Below are 27,806 nucleotides of genomic sequence, written 5' to 3'. Positions count from 1 at the left end.
TGGTTTTGATAACCCTGATCTCTTGAGTCCACTGTCATTTCAAGTTCTGGTTCAGGAAGACATATTTATTTTCCCTGAAGCCTTCAATAAAGCGCAAGGAAGCCTTCAAAGATGTGCTAGTTCAGAAAGCTCATGAAGTTACGCTGCAAAACTATGTGGAGATTCCGTAGTGACTGCTGCGAATCACTGACCAGTGTGTGAAAGGCCCTGGGGACGTTTGACAAATAGCTTATGGATATAATAGGGAGAACTCTTGGGGTTTTTATTTCCTTAATACACACATATCCTGAGGCCAAATGAATATCTTTATTAGAGGCCATTTCTCAAAGACGAGATAATGAACACAAGGGAAAAAATAAAACCTACAGATTATGAAATATTTCCAGTATATGTTTGATTTTAATTGGGGCATTTCAGGGTAGACCAGATGGTTTATTGAAACACTTCACATAAAATTATATACATAACCCAAGTGGAATTATTAAGAGATATTTAGTTTCTGAAATTCTTGCTGTTGAATATTGCATTTGAAATATAACTAGGCTCAGATGTAGAGAAACCTTGTGTTAATTCTAGCACTGAATTTACCAGGCTTTCACTCTATTAATGCCACTCTGTCTTTGTTTTTAAAATAAATGAAATACGTAATTATATGTATGCATATCTTAAAAGGTTTTAGAAAATCAAATAAGGCATATTTTGTACATGCATTGAAAAGAGCTATATGGAAACAAATGGCACATTGCTATCACATGGTATTTTCATAATATATTTATAGTGCATGTAAGTAATATATATTCTATAAATATAGCACAAAAAACAAATCAATCTACTCTGAATAAAAGTATAAATACTCAGAAATGAAAATATTTAAACAATTAAAGATCTCTAGGTCATTTATTTCTATATGGTGACATATGTCTAAGATTGAAAGATATTTATGTTACTGATGTAATCATATAATATTAAGACTCACAAAATTTTATCGATTCACAGAAATGAGCAATACATATTGTACAGATATACATCCATCATTTGTCTCAAATGGCTTTTATTAACCGAACTTGCTGTCGGCTATTTGAAATACAGGGAGATAGGAAATGAAATTTGAAAATATGAAAACATAGTAACATTATTTATAGTTAATTCCCAAAAGATTGAATTATAAAAACTTTATTATGTATTGATATCTGAACAACTACTCTGAAAGTTTTTCTTTTTTAAGAACTATCCTATGAAAACTCCGAGGAATGCTTTGCAAAATAAACATTATAAGGATAGCATCTAAGCCTCGGGGCTTATAAAACAAATATATTTGGAGGGAATGAAATATGCATTTGGATCTAAAGTCAGAACCAATGAATGAAATAAAGTTCTCAAGCTACTTGTATGCCCAACAGGACAGTTCTAAGGTGCTACGAATCACAGTGGCTTAATAGAACATAGCATCTGAATCCCAATGAAGGTGTGGGAAGAGCATGCAGCTCAAGGCTCAACAACAAACTCTCACCCTACAACACCAAAACACTACAACACCAGAGCTAAGACTGTTTCCAAGAGAGTTTGACAATCATGTCTAAAGCAGTCTCTCTTTTTTCTTTACCCATATGGAATTTGCTGTTATTATTACTGCTAATGGTGGTCTGTTTCTTTCTGCCCTATAATACAACCATATTAGTCAAGCTTTTAACTATTGTGTCAAACACCTGAAAGGACACCTTTAAAATGTATGTATTCACTTTGGTTTCGTGGTTCCTGAAGTTTCAAGTCCAAGGTCCCTTGATCCTATTGCCTTCAGCCTGAGGTGTAGCTGAAACACTGGAGGCTGTTCACTGGAGGGAGAGAGTTGTGGGAAGACATACAGGAAAAGGAGAGCAATGGAGAGGAAGAGAGAGATGTGGAGAGATGAAAGGGAGAGAGACAGAGATAGAGAGAAGGGGGCCATGGAAAAAAGTATTTCTTTACAGGATCCATTTCTGGTGACTCACTTCCCCTAAACAGGACATATGTCCTAGTTAAGCTGTCATATTAGAAATTGATCAATGGATTGCTTGAGCTGTTGATTAGAACAGTGCCCACTGGTTCCGATCATTAATCAAAAGCTTACTAATCCCGCAAGCCACCACAGAAGCCTTTGTAGAATATCTCAGATTCAACCCTCAACTGCCACAAAGTGAAGACTCCATCCTGTGGCCAAAGACCACTGGCTCACAGTTCTTGGGAGGGACACAGGAAGCTGCCATAGAGCACAGAGCGGGAAGGGTGGTAGCATGATAGGAATTGGAAAAGAAGGCCAAATGGATATATAATCACAGTGGTTGAGAATCCTTAGTAAAGGAGGGTTCAGAGGGTCCTGGGAGAACTGACCTCCACCTCAGAGGGTCCTGAAAGACCTGACCTCCACCTCAGAGGATCCTGGAAGAACTGACCCCCACCTCAGAGGGTCCTGGAAAATCTGACCTCAGAGGGTCCTAGAGAACTGACCTCTACCTCAGAGGGTCCTGGAATAATTGTCTTCCATGAAGCCAGTGTATTTTCCTTGAGAATAGAAATACTCTAAATTCTATCTACATTGACACACATTGAAAATTCAAATGTCAGCTGTAACTGGTGGCTATTTTGTTTTCTGAGAGATGCTTGTCTACTCCACCAGACTAGCTCATTTCATTGGCTTTAAGTCCAATCTCATTTATGTTCCAGTTCTAGGGGGCACCTTTCCTCATCCAGTCCTTATAACATAACTAATAAATGAATATTCCTGACACATACTTTTAGAAATTCACAAAACATTTGGTGAGGGTAGCATATACCTTTAATCCAAGCACTTGGGATGCAGAGGCAATGGGATCTCTGTGAATTCAAGCCAAGCCTGGTCTACATAGTTACAGACTCTCTGTCCCAAATAAAATAAAATGAAATAAAATACAATAAAACAACAAGGCAACAAACATAAATAATACATGAGATATATAAGGCACAAGTTGTAGAACAGACGAAGGCACAAGAATATGTAGACTATAAACTGTCACTGGAAAAACATCTTTAAATTTAGATTTTGAAATTCTACTCAGTATATCAATTATAGTGTTTTCCTCTGTGCACACATCCTTGACTTTGTTTTCTATAATTATTCTGTTAGATTTCTTTAATGTAAAAATGACAACTGAAATTAAAAATATATTTGGGCAAGAAAATAATGCTGTCACTGCTCAGACAGACAGGTAGATAGACAGTGGTAAAGTTATTGGGGAGGTTTTATAGATGTCACTGTCTCGCTGGAACTCAGCCTTCAAGGGGGGACTCACTACTTCCATCATTGGTGACTTGATGTAGGTGTGTCTTCTATTTATCTGATGATTTCATTGGTTAATTAATAAAGAAACTGCTTGGCCTGATAGGTCAGAAAATAGGTGGGTGGAGTAGACAGAACAGGATGCTGGGAGTGAGGCAGATGCCTCATGCAGATGCAATGAGGCTCCAACCCAAGATGGACGTAGGCTAGAATCATCCCGGTAAGCCTCCCCTCATGGTGCTACACACATTGCTAAATATGGGTTAATCAAAATGTGAGAGTTAGGCAGTAAGAAGCTGAAGCTAATGGGCCAAGCAGTGTTTAAAGAATACAGTTTCTGTGTAATTATTTCGGGGCATAAGCTAGCTAGGCGGCCGGAAGCCGGGCAGGACAAAAAGCAGGCCTGCCCACAGCTCATGACTACAGTGACTACCTATTACTGTGTTCCCATGTCTCTTTATGGATTACTGTAGTGAAATGCTGTTCTCCCTTTTAACTCAATAGGAGTTTAATTAAAGGTTAAATGGCAGATTTGGGAGAATCAAATGAGAGATGGCTTGCAGTATGTCTATGAAATCTCTCAGTGTAGGTTTGCCACTGTCCAAGCTGCCCTATGCAGTAGTGAAATTAATAATATTTCTTTGTCCAAATATGTTTTTTTACATTAATAGTCATTTTCATGCTATAAAAATAAAACAATTGAAAGTCTCAAGGATCTCACATTAGAGGAAATATTGAAATATAGTATTAAAATATAGATTTAAGAGCAAAATTTTTATATATTTTTCCCAATTTTATAATTTTAAGAGCAAAATTGTTAAAGAGGTGCTTTTCTTTAACTTGGGGTGGCTAGAGAATAAGGGGGAACAAAATAATTTATCTCCCTTAAAGAGGACTATATTGTACTTTCCAACTAATCACACCAGGGAACGTAAATGTCTTGGGCCTGTTTAAACTGTGATACCCTCCCACCCCCCACCCCCGTCTAAGAGAGACACATAGTTTCAGAGATTAATGTTACCATAACAAGTTTGCAGGTCTGTGCTGCAGCTGGCCAACACTCACAGCACTTAAAGGAAGCTCTACAGCGAGCAGTGAAGACAGAATCAAAGTCAACATCCAGGGCCAGAGCTACAGCTAGGGGACGTGTCGCCTAGACAATGGGGTTGTTATTTGTTTATTGTGTGTGTTTTAATTATCTCACTATTATTTAAGATTCAAAATTCTTGTAACATGAGCAGGTTTCTTTTGTGACATTCTATGATCTTCTAAAAGTATGCAATATTTTAAAATTCAGCAGAACCATTTTATATACATATGTGTGTGTGTATAATGTTTCCTAAGTATTGAAATTTTCTCTTATTTTATCCTACAGGGAAGAAATATATGTCTATGTGTTCTTTGTTAAATGGCTTTCAGTTTTCAGCAGTTTTTGCTTTGAACTGAATCAGTTTCTACTGTGTCTTCTTCTCTCTGTTTTCTCTTTGACTTGGGCTAGCTTATCAGTGACCATCTAGGAGTTCCATGTAGTTGACTTCCATGGGAGAACCATGTTGTACATCTCAAGCTTTCGTCTCTCCTGCTTTCCACACTGGGAGCCACACTTCCAAGGAAACCTCCCATGAGGGCTGAGGAGGAGCTGGACCCTCCAGCTATAGTACCGCAGAGGCCAGCTTGACCTGAAGTGCAGCTGCTGGCCTGCTGGGTGCTGATTCTTTCTGAAGCTTTGTCTGACTAGGTCCGGAAGCTTGCCCCTTTGTCTCTGCTGCAGGAGGTGGGTGTTTCTGAGAGTTGTGCCTGTTTTAATGACCTCATTATCTGTATTGGAAGAATTTAGATTAAGGACCCTGTCTCTTGCTGTTGTAAGGTTTATTCTCTCATAATTCCAACCCCCCACACACATACTTTTTTTTCATTTCTCCCCTTTAAGGATGATGTAAAGAATATTTAGCCTCCTAAACTTGCCTTTATTTCCACATTTCTTTCTTCTCTGAAAGATCTCAACTTTATCTTTCAGCACATAAACCAGGCTGCACCATTGTTGGCTATCCTGACTTCAATGTACAGAGGCTCAGCTTTAACTGTCAACTCGGCCTTGAAAGGAGACAATCTTTACATTAAAATGATTTCAATCATCTCTATATTAGTGTGGAAAAACATGAGAATTGCCCTATTTGATACAACATTTAAAATGTTAACTATCTAAAATAAATTTCTTTCTCCTTTAACAGCTTTTATAAAGTCATAACAATTCATTCTGTTTTATATTTTAATCTTGAAAATCAATTTTGCCATTTATAAGTCATCTGAAATTACCAATAGAAAATAATCACTCTCCAAGAATGTGATGGCTAAAGTTGGCTGTCATCTTGACTGGATTGATCTGGATTCATCTAAAATATAAACAACGGCACACTTACTGCTGTGTTGTGAGACATTTGATTATAGCGTGTAAAGATATGATACTGTGATTGGTTTAATAAAAAATGAAATGGCCAATAGCTAGGCAGGTGGTACAGGTGGGATGTCTGGACTCTGGGAAGAATAAAAGCTGAGTTTCCAGGAAGCAGGGCATGCAGGAAGAGAGTTAAAATCCATGAATTATGTGACTGCACACAGATTAACAGAAATGGGTTAATTTAGTTATAAGAGCTAGTTAGAAGCAAGCGTAAGCTAAGGCCAAGATTTCATAATTAATAAGAAGTCTCCACGTCATTTGAGAGCTTGTTGGTGTGACAAGCAAAGACTCATTACACTCCTGTGGGTGACTTTCTTGATCAGATTGTTTGAGGTGGCAAGACCATCTCAAATATGAACAGCATTTTCTGGTGGCAGCCTAGATTAAAAGATATGGAAGAAGTAAGCTTGCTTTCTGCCTGTTTTCCTTCACTCTTGCTGGCAAGTCCACCCATTATACTGCTGCCATTGCTGCATTCATTTGCTGATCTTAGCACCTGTTTATTTAGGTTCCCATTATAGATAGAATGCAAGCTGCTCTCGAGGAATCTTTAAAGCCTTTAATCCAATACTGAGACTACAGAGACATCTATTTTTGCATCATAAACAGATAAACTACTGGGTTCTAAGTGCCTTTGGGATGAGGTAGCCATTGTTGAGCTACTCAGATCGTATCATATAAGCAAATCTTAAAAAAAATCTCCTTTTAATACATATAAAATATGTAATTATTTAATACATAGCAAATACACACACACACACACAAATACACACACACACACATATTCCTCTAGAGAATTCTGACATATGTAAAGACACAATCAGCTGCAGTTATAATAGACAAATTTCAAAAATACAGGTTTCATTTGACAGCTACTTGCTGCAGAAACATAGTCACTTGGTAAAGTATGCTTTACACCTGGGGAGTAGTCTTTGAGCTGCTAAGAAACCTGATCAGCAAATATGCTAGAGGCAGACTTGGCTGAGGGTTCAGATGCTGAAGCCCCAGCCCCTTTCACACCACCGCATAAAACAGAAGTGGAAGTTTCAGACCATCAAACAATAAGCTGAAAACTTGCCCATAAAACACAAAATATGGTTACAAACTATAGTAAAAGAGAATTAGAAACCCTGAGCATATTTATGTAAACACCCTCCAATTAATTCAAACAGTATTTGCTCGTTGCATGGTGCAGCTATGGAGAGAGACGCAGGCTCTCGCTTGCTTGTGATGATCAGGCTTTCCTGCTTTGATAGTTAGCGTTAGGAACGTGTTTCATTGGCTTTGTTTTGGAGTACTGCATCATTTTCTGTGACATCTAGAATGAATAATTAAACAGGTAACTGTGGAGCACCACAGAAATTAATTTTAAGAGGACAAATGGGATCAGGGAACACAGCATACACTGCATTTTACTGAAAACAACTTCAGCCATTCCACTAAATAATCCATGCCATATCGTCTAGTAATTTCCAGGGCGATTTCCTTTGGCCAAGATGAATTATTTCTGCTACATGGATTATAATACCCTGGGTTCATGCGTTCATAGTTTACTTACCCCAAACTGGAGGGAGAGCATATAAAGATGCTACAGAATACACCCAGATACTTAGCAGTTTGCCATGGTATTTATTCTTATGATGTCCAATTAAGTGGAGAGAAGCCACAGGCAGTATAGCCATCCCAGATCAGATAAAGTAGTCAGACAGAACTGTAGGAGCTGAGGATGGGGAAGACAATAGCCAGACTTTCAAGGCTATGGTTGAATCTTGTTGAAATACCTGCAGGTAGATAACTGTGTACCCACCAGGAAGACATTTCCTGGGTATTTTGTATGTAGGTGGGGCTGTGTAGCTAACATCTGGACAATGATATGTGAATGAAAGTCACACATACTTTTTCTGGACCTTAACATAAAATAGTTGGAGAGAGCCTTTCATTGTCTCTTCCCATTTCCAACAGATTCATACTCCATCAATAGGAAGCTAGAAATAAATGACCCTAAGATAGGTCTTCAGTGTCAGAGAGCCAGATCTTCACACAGTGTGTAATAGAAAGACCATGCTCTAGAACGTATTTTTCATCTTGCTAAGTTTGGAACCTTTGGATGTGGGTTTCTGGAATCTGTTCAGTGGCAACTGTCCTGCATGTTCCTCTTTGTGCACTGTAGCCCACAGCTTCCTCATTGCAACTATCAACAGCATCTCTTTGGTGCCTGAGAACCATCTTTCCTGTCAGGCAGTGGTGGCACATGGCTTTAATCCCAGGACATGGGATTCAGAGGCAGGCAGATCTCTGTGAGTTCAAGGTCAGCCTGGTCTACAAAGCAAGTTCCAGAACAGCGAGGGCTGTTACACAAAGAAACCCTATCTCAAAAATCCCACCAAAAAATGAACCATCATTCCTAACTAACATGTTTGTTACCTTCCAGTGTCTGGGCTTTGTTTCTGTGCTTGCTTGCCTACTGATGAGCTACTCTGATAGTTTTGATTGCCAAACACTACATAGATGAGTACAAGACTTCTTTAGCCTGCACTCTTCTTATAAGCTTTGTCTTGGCTTCCTCTCCTGTTTACTATGCAGGCCTCCTGTGCTGAAATTCAGCAAGGTACCATGTTTGAGGTAATGGTTCCTTCTTCCAAATATCACAGATGTAATGGTGCCTTCACAGAGCATAATTGCAGCGTTTGCCTGTCTACCCATAGGCCTTCTTCAGGGTGGACACAGGTTTCACATTCCCTTCATAACCTTCTCAACACCTGCTCAGAAGATCTGAGTTCATACAGCATGAAAATCATCAAGGCTTGTATGATCAAGATTTCGCAGTAACTAAGCATGGTATATCCACGTTGTACTGCAGAACAAAGCATGGTACCTATATAGTCTTACCTTGACTTTGGAAGACCCAAAATCAAGAATCCTTTTATAAAACATAAATAAAGAAAAAAGTTAAACATGTCTAAATCTACTGGTAAACCTGAGAACCCTTCTTGCCAGTGTTCAGATGGTGAGCTGCTGCTGATACGGAGTGAAGGTCTCATCAGATGTACGCTCTGTAGACAGAGAGAACTCCAGTTCTGGTTGCATGCAAGAAACATGGCAATGTTCACCGAGTCTCAGCACATAAAGCAAGCCTGTGACTTTCTTGATTCAGCCACTTAAGCATCGCGTTTTAGAAGTACCGCTGCTTGTTTGGTTTTTGTGCCAGGATTTCAAGTAGCCTAGGATGGCCCTAATCTCCTGCTCCCATATCTCCACCTGCTGCGTGCTGGCATTACAGGCATGCACCAACAAACCCTGTTCATAGGGTGATTGTAAAGATGCCCCAGGCTTATGCATGCTTGACATGTATTTCAAATGATGACATTTCTGAGAAAATTGTTCAGCACGTCTTTGTCCATGATGCTCCTAGTTCATGATGTTCACAAGTAAAATGATGGCTGCATGTAAATCTGGGGAAAGACCTTCCCAGGTCGCTTTTAACAATACATTTAGAAATCTTGACAAGGTTGGATAAATTCCATTGCAGAGTTCATAGTCCTCAGGGTCAATTGGAGAATGTGAAAGAAAGTACAACCTTGGACACAATTAAAATCTATATCATTTCTTGAAAACAAACTCTTTTTATTCTTTCATTTAAGTTGATGCTTTGTCCAATAGGCACAGAAAGACAACATGAAATGCTAAGACTGTTTAAGAAATGAATTAAAAGCCCGTCCTGTAGTCCCTGCTGCTCAGGAGGAGAAACATGATCAAGGCCAACTTGGATGGCAGATTGAGACCCTGTCAATCTGGGCAAGTCAGCACAGTCTCTCTCAAGATAAAACCAACCCTTTAGCAAAAGGCTTAGGGATATAGTTCAGTGGTAGCATGCTTGCCTAGCATAGACAATTGATTCATTCCCAGGACCACGCATACGCAAAAGTAGAAAGATGTGGAGTGATTTATATTAAATTGGAGAATATCAAGTTTTCTGAACAAAAATTAAAGATTGAAAAGTATCCATTCCAGGCCCAGGAGAATAGTGAGTCCATGAAAGACTTTAAGAATGACAGGAAATCTCTCTGGAAATCTGTTTTGCTGGATTCAGGTAAACATATGAAGTAATTGTCCCTCACAGGTTTAGACATCAGATTTCCAGTTGTTACTCCTGCTGGTCTCTTAACTGTAGTGATGTCATTCCTGGACTTTACATGTCATCCCACTAAACTGTCTCCCCAGTAGAGAGGCTTGCGCTTGTGTCCACATTTCAGTGTGCATGTGAAGGTTCATGTGAGGTCTCAACTCGACAGGATTTAGAATTTCCTAGGAGTCAAACCTCTGAGCGTTTCTGGAGGGAGGTTCTAGATTGAGGTCATTGAGATGTGAGGCCCCACCCTTGCCCTGAATCCTGGAAAGGATAAAGGGAGCTGAGAAGTAGCATCCATCACTCTCGGGTTCCTGATTAAGGAGTCAATGTGGCCAGCCTCCTGATGTTCTTGCCACCAGGATTCCCTGCCAAGGCAGGTAATGTTCTCCTAGACTATAGTGCAAAAGAAAGCCTGTCTCAAGTTCCTCTGTTCAGGTTTTATTTTTCAAACCTAGAAATGAGAAAAGGATGATATATTCTATAAATTTCCTCTTTTAACACATACATGAAAGGATTTTCTATCTATTTTATGTTTTCTTGAATTAAATGAAGAAAAGCAATTTAATAGAAAATGTGCTAATCAGTGAGCTACTTAACTCTATTTTAAAGGGCTATACCGCAGAGTGGCCAGCTTTGGCATCCCCAGTATCTAGACCAAAAAATTGTCTTTGATTATTGAAATTCCCTATTAAAATCCTGGGTCTTGTACTGGCTTCCTTAAGAGTCTGTACATAAAAGCACTGCAGTTTGCTTTAACTGTGTTTTATTTTCTCTCACAGCAGGGATGCTGCCAAGGTTCTATCACAAAGCACAGTGAATCTCAAGTATCACTGTCTCCAGTCACACGTGAACCCCAAGGGAAGTCAACAACTGGCTGTGGTCCCTTCTCAGGACACACAGACAATCTTATGATTTGCATTTATCTACTTGGTATCAAAAGTCCTAGCTCCTTTGTACCTAGCACAGGAGGTTCAATTTCCAATTTTCCACCTACTTCTCTAGGTCTATTCACAAAAAGAGAGGACTTTATGCTGTATCCACTCCCCCTCATCTGGAGACAAATAGGAGGCATCTCCCAGTTTCCATGGTCTCCTAGTTCCCCTGTGGAGCTGTTGCCATCTCTTCTGTGGAAGCTGCTTAGTGGACCTGCTGGATCAGAAGAAAGGCCAGGAAAGCCACTTGGGGTGGGGTGGACAAGGACACCATGCCTGTGAGCTGTACCAGCGACCTATTTACTTCCAAATAAAGTAAACTTGATGTGGTTTAAAAGGGCATCTTCCTACAGCTCGATGTGCTTCTTCTAGCTGTCTCTGCACCTATATTGTGGTGACACAAAGGGATGATGGCCTGACTCTTGTTACCACCTGGTCCAGTCTAAATCTTTAGGACTCGTTCGTTATCATTTGGATGAGAAGGTCAACCCCATCCCATGTAGGTTAATTGACCCCAGATTCAAATGCACTATTTTTGTAGTCTTATGACTCTAATAAGTGTTTTGTTTTTGCTTGTTAGTTTTGTTTTGTTCTGTTCTGTTTCTCTAGGTATCCCTGGCTGTCCTGAAACTCACTCTGTAGATTGGGCTGGTTTCTAACTCAGAGATTCATCTGCCTCTGCCTCCTGAGTGCTGGGATTAAAGGCGTGCGCAATTGCTATGCAACATAAATTCAAAGTTTTAAAATGAGCTTTAGCTGTACAGCATGTGATTTGCACCTCAGTGAAAGACAGCAGACACATCAAATCACTGTTTTCTTTAGTGGTTTTGGATTAGTGTGAACCTAATATATGAGTATTGAGGTCAACAGAGAAGAGATTTGGTAAACTGTGCTGCGTATCAACAAGCAGCTGAAGTGCTTCCTCAGAATTAATTCACACAGCTGGGACCCAAGAAAATACTGACAAAAAATGAAATATTTGCCTCGGCTTCTTTTCAACAGCTGTTATTTCCCACTAAAAGTTTCTTATAATTTCTACTCAGATCTTTGTTAAGTATCATGTGATGAGATTACATGCAAAAAGTCAGGTGTGTAAGCTCAGTCAAAACAGCAAAAGCTGACCCCTTCCACACACGTCTGAGTCGCTGTTTTTGCGGCAGGTGACGTTGGTAGTAGAACAAAGATATGCAAATGTGTTTCCTCAAACCATATATGTAGAGCTAATTGAGATTTGTTATTAATAAAGCCGGCTTGCCGCCGTTCAAAAACATGGAACTGGTGGCCACTGTGACTTCAGGAACAGCAGTTCCTGGGAGGGCAGCTGTATTTTTCAAGATGATAACTAGCAGTGAGGACACATTGATTTCTCCTCCCTGCAATAAGAGCTGAGAAATCAGGGGCGCCATGACGAGCAGGTGCTTCGGATCACGGCCCGACTTCTGTTTTTTTTTTTTTTTTTCTTTTTTTTTATAAGGAGACGCCATGCCATATTGTAAATAGAGACATGAAGAAGAATTACCTCTCCAATTAGGACAAAATCATCCACGGCAGGCAATAAAACAACAGGGGACATCACTCTATCGATACCTGAGAAATACTGCCACTTGTTACCTAACCATATCGCTCACTCAGAACATTACCCAGGGGAGAGCGGGAGCCAGTCTCAACACTCCGGAAAACATCCAGGGCCTTCTGGCACACTGCTCTCTCAGGCCCCGGAGTAAAAGTTAGCCAGAGCCTACTGCCATACGAAAATGATTTATTGCCGTGGGGCTGAAGTAATGCATTCTGCTTTACAAGTCTCCTGGCAGGCCATGGGAGAGGCTGCGTTCATCACCTGAAGCCCATAATGCCTGCTGAAGCCCTCTGTGTTATTCATAAGGCTGCCTACTCTGTGCTCTTGCGATGCTGATAAATTATGAAAAAATGCATATTTTATTTCAATTTACAACGTATTGTTACATACATATCGATATATCACACTGCAGCAGGAGGAGCAAATGTTATTGCTGCAGATTCTTGGTTGGCATGCTTCAATAAAGCCCAAAGGGGCAACCCAGACAATCCTAAGTCGTAGGTAGCATGGCAAATAAAAAGCCACTTCTATCTCTCATAATATTTAGAGGAGATTTGCAGAAATGTCAGTGCTTCAGAAAGGGGAACCTTGAGGGAAAGCCTAGAGAGACACGGAAATTTCTACAGCCTGTCCCTGGGAGGAGTAGGGTCTTCACTCCTTAGGACGGCTCTGTGGGATGTACACGGCCTCAAAAAGAATGGCAAAATTGATTTCCGAAGGAGAGTCCTGTTATTTCCCATGATTTTATTTTGTTTACTTATTTATTTTACTTTTCTTATCTGATGGCAAAATGCCCCAATCTAAAAGCACGCTTTGAGATGAAACCTTGAGATTTCCTATTGATTTCCGTGTTTTCTGCAGCTTTCCATTTGGGAACATACTTTTTCCATTAGTCAGGACGTGTCGCCAAATGGTATTCAGATCCTGCCCCAGATTCAGCGGTCTCCTGTTCTGTTCTGTTTACAAACAGTAGCTGATATGGAATGAATAAGAGCTAATCTAAGGGTAATTGGTACTCTTAATAGGACCGAGCTGCTTTCAGACATCAAGAATTCAATAGGTACAGTTCTGAGATGACAGAATGTTGGAGTTCAGATTAACTATTTCAGTTGCGAATCAGAGGTCTGAGCCCACGCACTGTCTGTGCCGGGCTATGTTTCTAGGAGAACCCCAATTAGAACGCAAATTTGTCTCCTAATTTAGTCTATTATTCCAAGTGCCCTTTCTGGACTTTAAAATGCAAATTTATACATGAGATTTTTCTTCTGAAGACTTAATGTTTGGATATAATGACCCATTTCCATTCCGCCAAACCAAAATATGTTGTTGCGGCCCCGAGTCATTGGGAAAATCAAGCTATAATAAAACAGATAACGAGGCTACCTTCCTGTGTTTTTATGCCTAAATTGGGAAAATTGATTGACTTAAAAAATAAAATCTAATAAATTACCAGTGAACTAGAGGATGAAAGACTACCAAAAGAACAAATATAATATTGAATCAGCCACCCATTTTAAGATATATGCAGCCGTCATTGTGTGTGCATAGAGCACTTACCGGGTCCATCAGACCCACCCATTGCAGAGAAGCCCAGCAGCACTGTCTCGGGGCTTCTGCAAACAACAGCAAAAACACCAAGCAGATTCCTAGTGAACATTCAAACATCTGCCGTCTCTGCTGTTGTGGATGTGTTTCCCATCCAGAGCGCACTGGTGCCCCTTGTGAGCTGCTCACACAGTCCTTGTTAAATCTGCTGACACAACCCCTTGGGAAATGAGATGCTTCTCCCGGGGCCTTCTCCTCACCCCACGCAAAGGTACCAGAAATCCATAGATGGTCACTTCCTACCGGGCATGGCTTAAAATCTGTGCTTAGCTTGCCAGACAGACAGGCCAGGCTCAGTTGAAGCTGGGGGAAGGTTTTTTTTTTTTTTAAGCAGACATTGCTTCTTAGTTATTGGAGCCGAAGTGGCTGACTCTTGTAGTGCATTTCATGAAAAAAAAAAAGTAGAAAAGCAGAGTGGGGTGGGAAAGGGAGAACTTTTTGAGCTGTCATCATTGTCTGTCTTAGAACCACAGCATTGGCTTCATGCTGCCACTCTCTTTCCACTAGAGTGGTAGCCCAGCAGAGCAGCAAGGGAAGAACATTTTCAATATCTGGGAGCCTTTCTGGGTGCCGTTTAAGCCAACTGTTGTAGTCACTGCACAGCCAGTACTCAACACTGTTTTAATACCTTCAAGTCTTCTGTCTCAAAAAGTCTTCTCTTCCTGCACACAAATCATTAATAGTCACTTGAACGTTGTCATAACTTTCATTCTTATATTTTTGGGGGTTTTGTTTGTTTGTTTGTTTTAAATCACATGCCACGCAGACTAGAGCCAGGTCCAGCCATACTCTCAAGCCAGGACTTAATGACTCACCTAAGGAAAACGGAAACAAACTAAGCCCCTATAGTTTCACTATAGATTCCCTAATATACCCTAATGGACGTAATAAGGGCTTCCAATTAACTTTGCTTCTTACTGTCTTAAGTGTTCTCTTTGATAAAGCAAGCGTTTGCTTCTTGGTTCAGTTTGCAAATTACAAAAGGTGCTTCAGCTTCTTAGATTTTAAAAACTGTGGGCCTGGGGAACCAAAGAAGGCCCAAAACAGGCATATGTCACATTTTATTTCTTATTTTCTTAGATTGTGATTTGTAATAATCCTGAGTGGCAGAGAACCATAGGATTTCTTATAGTTAGAAGCCTTTTAGGTCACATGTGTTAGACTGGCTTTACCTTGCCACATTGCAATGCTTCCATATTCTAAATGCGCCAAGGAGTTCAGATCTTGTATTTGTCTGTGTTTTAGCTGTGCACCTGACCCAAGAGGTGCCCTTAAGTTAAACTGGATCACCACAGCAGACAGGGAAATCTGCCATCCCAAGCTTTATCTGAATCCATATTTTGATGAGTTTAGAATTAGAAGCCCTCAGAACTCCTCAGTTTAGAACAGAATGCCTCCATAGCTGGGAGAAGGCAAGCATTTATCCACTGTTTCTAGAAAGTTCCAGGGAGAGGAATTTCAAAGGGATAACCGAGAAGGCCTAAGGTTGATCAGGTGTGAGAATCTGAGTAGTAAATAAGTGCTTGTCTTTAGCAATAAAAGACGATCTCCCCACAGGGTATGAATGATTAGCCAGACTGGCCGGCTTCTGAGAAAGAACAAGGAAAAGGACGGTTAGCGTCACACCATATTTCGCCGTGCTCTCTTCACATACTATCAGAAGGTAACTGTTTATAAAGGGAATCAGCTGTGAACACCAGCCTGCCACGCTCAGTAACTTCCCGCACACCAGAATTAAGAGTGTCTCTCTCCATTTGACGAAAACCATTAACCTGCAAGGAAAGATAACTTTTCTTTCTACATCACCCTGTGCCTATTTTTCTCCCCGGGCCCCTGAACACAATGTGAAATTCAGCCTGCAGGGCTACCCTCTCCTCCAGGCCAATCACCTAAGAAGTCACAGGCACATCAAAGAGCCGGGGAGATTTTAAGTTTGAGTACAGGCAGACAATGAGAAGAACAGTAGCACTCCAGTGTCCAGGCAAAAGCAAAGCGCCGAGGGTGTATGTTGACTTATGGCTGTGGCTTTTCTAGCTAGGAGAACCATTAGCATAATTGGCTTTAGATCAGATGGAACCCATTAGCCTTAAATTCCTTGCTGCAGCCTAAAATGTCTAATATCCCCCTTTTTTTCTATATAACCTTCCACTTGCCCATGTAAATTATCTTCCCTTCTCCCTGACATAAGAAAAAAAACCCACCTTTAGCCATATGTGAATTCTATCTGCGGCTACTAACCCACCTAAGAGAAGCCCCTTTGCTCTACAGGCTGCTTTTCCTTTAAATCAGATAGCAATGCAGCCCCTCGGTTGTTGCTACAAGCGTCTGTAACTAAAGCCAGCATAGCGGATGACTCCTGAGTACTGTCCAGAAATGCCACCCACTTCCCGACAGGACAAGGCAAGCTCTCGCCATGTGGAGCATCAGGTGAACACAAAAATGGGCTGAAGATACGGGCCATCTGTTTGTTGTCAGTGTACTCGGGCAGTGCTGAGCTCCTGAGCCTGCAGTGCTCAGAATGAAAGCTGCTTCCTTCGCTCAGTAGGGAAGACAGAGCAGGCCGTGCCGTTGGGCTGTGGCATCCACCCCACACTCATGCCCGTCTTATTTCCATCAGGAGCCGCATAGTAGGAGGCAGCAGATTTGATGCGTTTGGCATTATAAATGAGCTGAGACTCCATGGAAAATGAAACGCTCCACTGTGGGAAGCAGGATTTCAGGTCCCGGTTGAGAGGCTTGGGTGTTTCTGCCATCTGCTGGCTACAGGTGGGAATGTTTAAACTCCTGTACTATTCGGGGTGGAGATTTCATGACATTTATTGGTCAGTAGAACTGATGGAATCGGATCTTAGAAGAGTGCAGGTTAATAGGTTGTAAGTCTTTGCTGGGGGCAAACACTTTCAAAATGAATTTCATTTTAATGTGCATCCACACCCAAGAAGTTATGAGTGTGTCACAGTTTGCATGTGCCCACACCCAGATTCCCATTGATAACACTTTATTCTGTCTCATTTGTCACTCTAACTACAAGACACATAACAGCATTGTGCACTAAAAGAGAACAGAATTGTTGAGAGAACCCAAAGTCATGAACCATGACTTATCAAGACTAACACGGGGTGCTATTCACACGTGGTTACTGGGCAGTTCCCATTTTTGCCTAGCACCATCCTTGTTGGCCTGTGGATGGTATCTTTTGTGATTTTTCACACGCACGCACGTACACACACACACACACACACACACACACACACACACACACAGCCTGCTCAGGAGGTGTTCTGTCTTATTTCCATTCGGGGAAATTAGAAAGGCTAGAACAAAGCTTAGTCTTCATTCTAAGATGTGGCCAGTCTTAGCCCCAGCATTTTTCATACACTTGTTGCAAGATTGTAGTTCAGGAATACTTCAAAAACCTTTAGCAGTCAATTGTAGATGCTGAACACAAAATAACTCCAGGACTACCTAGATCTAAATGTGCCCAGAGGCTGGCTATTTCTTCAGTACTGTTACCCTGCATTTACTATGGCCTGCTAAGGAGATTCCTTAAAACACAATAACAAATTAGTTTGGAAACAGACTTCTCTCTGACATCTACTCTCTTGCATCAGATCCTGTGTTCTTTCACTAGGGTCTCTTCCCCATGAAAATTTAATACCACGGAAAGTCTGTATACCAGGGTATCTCTGGAGGTCACAGACCATTAGAATATTTAAGGCATTTTTTCCTTTCTAAGAATTTTAATTAAAATAATCCAGCTTTATGAATTGAACATTCTACCCCACTAAGAAGTATTTTACACAGTTGTGACTGATACCACCTTAAAAGTGGTATTTTCCTGATAATTATCACGGACTTTCTACTGGGCAAGCACATCTACCAAGGAAGAAACCAGTAAGGCTGGTTGGTACTTCCTAGGCAGGAGCCTCTATCCCTAAAACATGTGTGAATTCTCTTAGTCTATTCTAACCCCCACGTCTCTCTGTGGTCTCCTTCCATCTCCACACAAGCTTGTACATTTCCCAAACATCATTTCCTTAGCTCCAAGTCTGCTCCTTTTCTTACAATAAAGCCTCCTTTAGACATAGCACTGGGACCCTTTAAACAGCAAAGCTCTTCTCGAGCCTCATGGTCTCCTCTGGTTCAAATCCTATCTCCTTTACTTACTGTATGCCTATGGCTTTATATAAAATTACTTCTTATATTTAATTATTATACTCTCTCTAATACATTTTGGGGAGAGATATACAACAACAGAACGCAGTCAGTGCGGATGCCAGAGTGGGTAAGGATGTGTGTCAGAGGGAATGTATTTCCTGCCTCTCTGACAGTCCCTCCTTGAATCGTGCCAAGCTCATGACAAGGACCTCGCCAAACATCATTTAGCGGGGAAGAGCAGAGGATTTAAAGTTTTGGCAGTGGGAACTCATAATGTTGGGATTTATGTTCTAGTAAAATACTTCAGGCAAAGGGATGAATATAAAACAGGTGATAAATACCGTGAAGAAAAATAGGACAGCTATGATGGGGGAGAGTGGTAATTTGTATAAGGGGAGGCAAACTATCTGAAATGTGTACTCTTAAATCAAAGACGGGCTGGCTAAAAATATGCACTACACGGCGTTCTGCCTGACTGTCTCCAAGCATACGCACTCTGCCTTTTATCGAGTCAGTTTGATCCTGTAGGTTTAATCATAACTAAAACACAGGCACTTTATTCTGAGGTACAGTTCCATGTGGCACAGATTCCAGAGGCACGAGAAAGACATTGCAGAGACATGTTTTCAGGGCAACACTGGACATGAATCAGCTCCTGCTTATCAATGGCCTGAATTACATGACTAGCAAGCATTACCTGTGTGCATATACTAATTCAGAAAGACTTTGCAAACAGTGGCTGGATTCAGTTTCTCCAGCCACTAGTTCAGAGATCTGATAAAACAGGGAGGAAATTAATCTTAAATGCCTTCAGATATTGGAAGGCCATAAACTGTGTGGTTGTAGAAGACAAAATTGAGCCAGAAAATGCTGGTTATCAAGAGACAGTGTTGCCAAAGTATAAGGAAACTTGCTAGTGCAGCCATCTGAAGATGTCCTGGCCTGCTTCAAGAGGTCTCTTGTTCCAGCTTTAGGGACTTTTGGAGCCGGCAAGTGACCACCAAGCATACTGTGTGCGGTGTGTAAAGAATATCCCTGGGCATCTTCAGAGCTGAGTGTGCTTCTGATTTCAGAGCTTGACCAGCTCAGGGTCATCTTTCTTTCTGGTTTGCTCTAGAGGATAGCCCATGACAATAGGTACACCTTCAGCACCGACAACCCCTTCTGTTGACAGTTGTTACATGTTCTGGACCTTTCCACTGGAATGGTACCTTGATGTCTTATCATCTTTTGAATGATTGGTAATCATAAATGTTTGGCAGTAAAGAACTTAGGAAGCAAATAATTTTAACTACACAAAGAAAAAAAGCAATTATTAACACATACACACCCATTACTTCCTAAAAGAAAAGTATCTGTTCTACAGACAATCATAGGAGGATCTACCTTCTGACAAATAGATACAAGTTATCTCACTAGTTAAAAAGAGATGCAGTTATTCGATTTGAAAATTAATTAAAAAAACCATTCACAAGATTGCATGAACTTGTCTTAAAAGCTATGTTCCATGTGTAAGGCCCCTTTTATGACAAGGCAAAGCAATGGCAGGATGAACTTCACATTCTGTAGCTGATGGCTATGCTTGTCTTTGTGGACTTGGACTGTAGGGCTTGATGCATCAGCAGAAGTGATGGAGAACAATGGTATGCCTTAACAGCCTATCTGCTGACCTAGTTTTTTGGTATCTATTTTTACTGAAGAAAAACTTGACAGCCAACTTTATACATCTAACTGTTTTCAAATCAACTCTACTTTGCTGGTGGTCCAAACAAAATAGTCAATAAAATAAGATTTTCTACTCATGCCTTTTTAGGTTTCCTAGAACACAGCATACTTGCCTTTTCTATGTATGCTTTTCCTTTACTGATATGATATTAGAACCGTGTGCATGCTCCCAGTCACAGGAGCTCCTTGTGAGCTCCTCCTGGCATTATTTACCCATCTCTACCATGGGCTTCAGTCGCAGGGGCAGATGTTTCTGACATCCATACCACTTCATTGTCTCCAACCTCTATTCACCTTCTCCTTCCTTGTGTTTCTGAGGAACTTCATTTCCAGTGATTGTTTTTTATACAATCTCACACATGAGTTTGCTCTTGTTAGGATTGTGTTGGACACCTATTTCCATTACTCTCCTTGTTGTGCTCTTCTCTGGTGTATGCATCCACAGCACCTAGCACACTGTCTCATTGTGGAAAACATGAAACCAAACACACTACTCATTTCCTACATCCGCATTGGCTTCAATTTAGACTAAATGAGCCCCAGGTCAATTGACAACAATACCAAGAAAGTAGAGATTGCATGACTTTTGACACTGCAGTTCATGTTGATTATAAACGTTCATTACTTCCTCTTTAATATGGGGCTTTATTGAGACTCCTGGAAATGCAGAAGACCACCCAGCAGCACATGGTCTGCTATTCTTGGAAATGGACACCAATTTAGCCAACCCTACCAGCAACTTCTTTGCAGATTCCTTCTAAGGATGCTTAACTACAAAGGAAAAGTGAAATAGTCTTTTTTCTAGGGAAATAAAGAGGGAAACTCTGAGAATGATACATTCTCACCCTCATACATTAATACCCATTTAGCATAGTGCCCGGGCCATTATAATTAGGGTATTTAAAATTGAATATCAGGAGGTGGTGATATCTATTAGTTCAAGGCTAACCTGGTCTACATAGTAATTCCAGGCTAGCTGGGCCACATAGCAAGACCCATCTAAAACAGTAAACTAAAACAATAACAATAAAAACAATCAACCCAAATAGCAATAAATGTCAAACAGATCAATCAGAATGAATACAGAAGACTTACAAATGATATTTGAATTTCACATAGGATATATTTCATTTGAAGACTTAAACCTGTAAGTCCCACTTATGCCAGTTTTATTCATTGACAAAGCAAAGAAGATGTTCCTAGTATAAGATGTTTACTTATTTATATGATGGCTTATTTGTCACATGTCACTGATATATTGGCCTCAATGGTAAAAGAAGTTATTCATGATGATCTCATGTTTTTAAAGGTAATACTGGCAAAAGGAAAATACAAGAAATATAAAATTCATTGACTAGACACCAAAGAAATACTTAAAATATATTGCTTATGCAAGTTAAGGTAATACACTTAAATGCGTTCACCATTCTCTTTTACAAACAATTATTAGGACTTCATTATTCGGTAGTGAAGGAAACAGCCTCGATGAGTGTGTGTAAATACAGAAATGATGTTTCAAAATCATTTGGTGCTCTCAAATGAGATCTTTCATGAGATCAAGATACCGGAAGAGGGCTGCAGCAGCCTGTGTTTTAGTTCCCCTTCCAGATGTTCCCTGGTGACAGGCAAGAAGGTCTCCGAGGCCTGTTTGTTTTCAGTGCAGTTGTAATAGGAGCTGCAGCTTCCCCACACCCAATCCTGATCATTCCTTTCATGCACTCACAAATGTGAATTGTCACCCCTGATTCACGTTCATTAATCAAAATGGCAAATGCGCGTAGAGTGCCGAAGCAGGGTCCAGGCTGCTGTCTGAAAGCGTGATCAATCATCACTGATTGGCACTTCCAGTTAAACTACACAAGAATGCTGCGAACACAGATGCTCTCGCCAAGCAAGGGAAGGAAGTTGAGGCCAAAAGGCTAGGATTTTAATTGGCAAGATGCAAAATGCTTACAGCAGGAGAGTCTAAACATTCTGAGGTTTGTAGGAAAACAATTACGCAAAGCACGGGGAAAGTGGCTTTAAAAAAAAAAAAACATCTTTGGGGAAAGTGTCTTGAAAACAAAGCCATAGATAGTTAAAAATGTTACCTGACTTAATAAGGCCACGGAAATAGGACTTGACCCATATTTTGTGCACCGAGGGGAAGCTGGCTAAGTATAATGAGAATCAGCTACTCATAAAACAATAAACTCAGAAGGTACTTAACAGCTCCTGCTGGGCTCTGGGCTTTGTGTTGAGGGAGGAGCTGCATCCATTAAATCAGTTTCTTTTAAAAAAAATACCTATAAAAGCACTCAAGGAAAAAAATAGGTATATTAGTCGAGGCTGATGAGATGAGAATATATATTATTCCTTGAAGTATATATAACAAAATCCACAAAAGAAACGAGGCTGAAAAAGCAATTTCTAAGTCAGGAGGCATGATCTAGAACCCTACACGTGAAACCAGAAGATTTTAAATTTCAAATTTGTAAAATAATAATTTAAACTTGTAATGATGCAGATAGCTGGACCCCTTAATGATCAGCCTCACTAAAATATCTCTTTTTTTTGGTAGAACTTTATCTCCAAATCACTGTAGGAGAGAGTCCCCATTTCCTGTACTTAGACACATGCATTGTGGCAAAAGATACTTTGTTTTTCAATTTCCCATACCACACATTAATGTGTGATTTTTGTTTCTTGTTTTCCCAATAGGCTACACCTCTTTCTATCACATTGAGATATAACAACAGCAAGAACTAATTACCATAGCAGTTAATATATTTAACATAAGTCCAAGCAAATAGTACAAAATAGTGAATTGCCAAGAAGCAGTTGACAAGGTAGGAGAGCATAGGAAGACCTCGACTTTACAGTCTTCACAGGAAGAAAGCAGGCAGTGTGGAGTCAGCATTCAATATACAGTTATTCTTCATAGTTACAGAATCACTTTTTTTTTTAAAAAAAAAAAAAAAAGAAAAAAAGCAGGTTAGCTCATGAATTCTCCCAGTAGCCCTTGCACTTCCTCTTCCTGTAAGTGGCCAGAGGTGACCCGTGAAAATGGTTCACTACTCTCTTGACCCAGAAAACCCTACAAAATCATGCGAATCGAGAGGATCAAACCTTTGGGTTCACTTTATAACTTGCAGGTATACATCTTAAACAAAAACAAAAACAAAAACAAAAACAAAAACAAAAAAAAAACAAAAAAAAAACAAACAAGCAAAAAAAAAAAAAAAAAACCTTCATCAACTAACCAACTAATCAACCAAAGGGAAACAAAAAGCAAAATTCATGGAGCTATTTTATGGTAAAATAAATGTATTTGTTAAAATTAGATCTCTAGAGAAAAAAATTAACTAAAGTTAAAGGACCTTGATAAACTAAGTCAACGTTCAGGAATCAGAAGCAGCCAAAACTTGAGAAATATCACACCTATCTTTTATTTTAACTATCATCACATGATCAACAAAGGGAAACAACTAAAAAATCCTTTCCTCAGTTATAACATCATAAGTAATTAGTCTCCAACTATAAAATCAAGTAAGTCATGCCATCCCTTTCCTTTCTACTTTGATGGAACTTCTTCTATTGTTACTATAGGAAAATAAAAAGATCAAAGCTGACCGAGGAGCCAAGGACAATGGCGATGGGCTTGGTCTCTACGACATGGACGGGCTCTGTGTGAGCCTTGGCAGTTTGGATGCTCACCTTCCTGGACCTGGGGGGAGTTGGGAGGACCTTGGACTCAACATAGTGTAGAGAACCCTGATGGCTGTTTGGCCTCAAGAGGGAGGGAGTGGGGGTGTGGGTGGAGGGGATGGGAGGGAAGGGGGAGGAGGAGGGGAGGAGATGGCAATTTTTAATAAAAAATAAATAAACTGGAAAAAAAAAAGAACACCCGTGAAACGGCCCAGGCCATCAAGGGTATGCATATCCCAAAAGCCACCAAGTATCTGAAAGATGTCACTTTGAAGAAGCAGTGTGTGCCATTCCAACGGTACAATGGTGGAGTCGGTAGGTGTGCCCAGGCCAAACAGTGGGGCTGGATACAGGGTCGGTGGCCAAAAAAGAGTGCGGAATTTTTGCTGCACATGCTTAAAAATGCAGAGAGCAATGCTGAACTGAAGGGTTTAGATGTAGACTCTCTGGTCATTGAGCACATCCAGGTGAACAAGGCACCTAAGATGCGCTGACAAATTTACAGAGCTTAAGGCCGGATTAACCCACACATGAGCTCCCCCTGCCACATCAAAATGATCCTCACTGAAAAGAAACAGATTGTTCCAAAGCCAGAAGAGGAGGTTGCACAGAAGAAAAAGATATCCCAGAAGAAACTGAAGAAACAAAAACTTCTGGCACGGGAATAAATTCAACATGAAATAAATGCAGATAAAAGTAAAAAAAAAAAAATAAAGCAGGCTATTGAAGGGTGCCTGTAACTTAGTTCTCCCTACTGTTTAACTGAAGAATTATATTGTCTCTAACAACCCACTTCTGTGCAAAACTTAGTCTAAATTCTTATCTGTCGCTTCAATAATGGCCAGATTACATGTCCCAAAAATCTACTTCTAAACACATAGAAGTTGCAATCCAAAACCAATCCCTAACATTAACAGTATTGACTGATCCAAAGGTACTTCTATGTCTGTGTGGGCATGTAAATTATACACAACCCTGGAGACCAGAAATACATATCACCTTACAGACAACTGATTCACTCAGCCTAGGCTGTCGACTGGCCAAAGCTGAAACCAGGACCCAAACACTGTCTTTTTGAATTTTTAACACATTAGAATCAATTCACAACTCCAGGGAGCTAGGGAAGAAATTGGGACTTATGGGGTGGTATGACACACAGGAAGATGTTAGGAAGAAAGAGTCAGAGGCATGTCCTCTTAGACAGCATTGATGGTCATTCTAGAAGCTGAAAAGTCATAGTGTGTTTTCATACATCAGAAACTTCATAAATTTCAAAACCTGGTTGTGGGGCGACTTGGCGTCTTCCCCAGGTTGACATGTAGGTTTTTAGTCCTAATATGGTGTTACTCTTACACCCTTTACCTTCTCATCCTGTGTTTTTTCTTTTTCAAATTTGGCTTTTATTCTTCCTTTGAGCTCTCTCAGGAAACAGCCTAACTAGATGCCAAGGCCACTTCTATGAACAATATTTAACTACAGCAAACAAAGGCCTGAAGTTCCCAACACTGTCACAGTTGTTGGGGCACTGACACTTGGCAACGTTTTAGCTCCTGACTATCGAAGTCCTTGAATTGGAGAAATAAATTAAACATTTTCATAAAAGTCTCTTAATAATTTGGGTAATTTAAGTCAGAAATGTCTTCTGTGTTTTCTCTTTTTTTTCTCTCTTGTAAGACCAATCAGCCCTCTGTAATTGGGGCGGCATCAGAAGACTGTAATGTGCATTGTGGTAACAAGGTCTGCTGGAATCAATTATGCTGGGCAGCAAGAAGCTCTCTGCCTTCTGTATGATGCATGGCACGCAGCTTAAATAGCATCACCATTGATAAGCTGCTCTTAAGTTTCGATGTAGCTTTCTCGGGGGGAGAATCTGTTATTGTCAGTCAGCTGTCAAGCGCTTATAGTATGATTAATGAATCATATTTAGATGACTGGCAGTGGAAGTCTACTTTATAGAACATGTCAATCATTTTTTATAGTTGCTTTCCACTTTCATGGACACTTGCAATACTGTCTGAGCCTTAGAACCATTATAACCTCACCCCTTTGCTGTAGGCCACCAGCGAGACAAGAGTTCTAGAGATTTCATTCCATCTCTCTCCACAACGCTTTAGGCTAAACTCAAATATCCATGTTGCTCCCCAGGCTCAAGGTGAAGTAGACAATACATTTTAACTCAAAAATTAATGGCAGGGTTGGCTAGATTGAATTGCTTTGCCCAGTTGATCATTTTTAAGGCAGGGTACAAAGTTTCGAATGTGTAATCTTCCGTGTTTACCCTTAGTGATCCATTCTTCACGCACCTCTTATGTGCCTTTCTCCAGTTTAAATTTTTTCACTTTGAAAAATATGCCAGCGTTTAAGAAGTAAGGCACTCCATCAAAATGACCGTATCATTTTAAATAACAGTGGAGCTCTCGTTTTGCTGACTCCAAATTCTAGTATGAGAAAGAATGGTGTGTTTCAGTGAATGTGGTTCCTTGACGTGTTATCTAAATCTCTAAAACAACAGTCACGATATTTTCACACACAAAAAACTTTTCAAGAGAAAAGTTAAAGTTTTCATGCCTGGAAATAAAGGAAAACTAAACTCTGAGCTCAGAACAGGGATTTCAGCATGTATTCATTTTTTTGGTTCTTATTTGCCTTCCCTTTTCTTCGGGTCTTTTGTGTCTTGGTCAAGGATCATCAAGGGGCACTTGCTGCCTCCTTCCCTGCTTCTGCTGCTCCCAGTGAATTGAGAAACACACAGGCGCACGAGGCCTCCTGTCTGAGTGGCCACTGGAGGCGATGCAGTGTGAAATACTAGATTGTGCACGGTATGGTCTCAACTGGCAGCTGCTTGATATTTAGTGTTTTTAACTTCCAGGAGTATCCCTTCCTATGTAAAGCTGACAACAAAAAGGTGTTGGGGGTTTAAATAAAATGACTATGTTGACAATTTGGGATAGTACCTCCAACGTCACAGGCATTAAATATTCCTGATTCCCCTTTTGTTCCCATTACAAACTTAGCAAAGTAGGAGCATGTACCCAGGATGCATAATGTCATATAGTACACAGTAGTTAGGTTTAGGTTAGTAATGTCAGTGTAGCCTGTAGTAGAGGACTCAAGCTTCCCTGGATCATTTTGGCTGTAACTAGAAGCTTAGTAACCAAGCACCGGTGTGGCATTCTTCTTCAGTGGGTAAATAAATTAATGCATCAATGTTTCTACACACCCTCTTGCCATCCCTTTGTCACATGACTTCAGTTTTCATCAGCACAGAGAAAGGACTTCATGTTTCTGGTTCTCTTTAAGAACCCGGATGGCTTTCCAAGCTCACCTGTTCAACTTTTGTCTTAAGAATGTTCCTGCTGTGAAGAGACACCATAACCATGACACCTCTTAGAAAGGAAAACATTTAATTGGGGCTGGCTTACAGTTCAGAGGTTTAGTCTATTATCATCATGTTGAGAAGCATGGCATCGCATGGGCAGACGTGATGCTGGAGAGGTAACTGAGAATTCTACATACCCATCAGCAGACAGCAGGAAGAGATAGTGCCAGAGGTCCTGGCTTAGGCTTCTGAAACCGCAAGGTCCACCCCCAGCAACACAGTTCCTCCTGCAAGCCCACAGACAGCCACTCAGACAAAGACACACCTCACAATAGTGCCACGCCCTCGGTGCCTATGGAGGCCGTTTTCATTCAAACCCCACCACAGTATCCTTATCATTTTCTACTTTTTCTCTGCAAAGAGCAGACTGATATCAAGGTATGAAATAACTCACCAAGTGTCCTAATGCCTGTCTCGAGATGGATTCCCACCAGTTTCAGTAGGAACAATGATGCCTGCCCTAGTCACAGGAGGGGAACATAAAGTACGTATATCAAGTTGTTCTAGTCTGTATGCAAACCCCACTCCAGCTGTATTTCTGCTCCATTATATCCAGGAAGGCACTAGCTGTTTTACACACCCATGCCAACACTAGAACTGTCTTCCCGCTTGCCTTATCTTCCCACTTCTCTGCCCTGCCCCCCTTACTGTCCTGTTCTTTCCTTGTAGTCCCTCTTCTGCTCTTATGACATCATTTTACTTTTCCCTATCCCCCAAAGTTATTTTTAGCCCTTGCGTGGCACCAGAGACGAAGGCTTCTTTGAAACAAGCTGTGAGTTGGTGTGGAGGTGGCAATCTGACTGTCTAATCATATAGACGGACAGATTAATAAAATTCAGGTAGTAGGAAACATAAGAGGTGTGTT

At 40.6% G+C, this 27,806-nt stretch overlaps 1 protein-coding gene and 1 pseudogene across 1 annotated transcript in view; one reads left to right on the top strand and one right to left on the bottom strand.

Annotated features, from left to right (window-relative positions):
• Nucleotides 1-27,806, bottom strand: part of Pdzrn4 (PDZ domain containing ring finger 4) — a 336,730-nt gene that overhangs the window by 261,979 nt on the left and 46,945 nt on the right. The gene's annotated exons all lie outside the window — the stretch shown is intronic.
• LOC119822887 lies at nucleotides 22,921-24,230 on the top strand (annotated as a pseudogene).

The sequence above is a fragment of the Arvicola amphibius genome, chromosome 9 (assembly GCF_903992535.2).
Source record: "Arvicola amphibius chromosome 9, mArvAmp1.2, whole genome shotgun sequence".
NCBI classification, from domain to species: domain Eukaryota; kingdom Metazoa; phylum Chordata; class Mammalia; order Rodentia; family Cricetidae; genus Arvicola; species Arvicola amphibius.
Note: the sequence above shows the minus strand (reverse complement) of the source record. Positions and strands in the feature narration are given on the sequence as shown.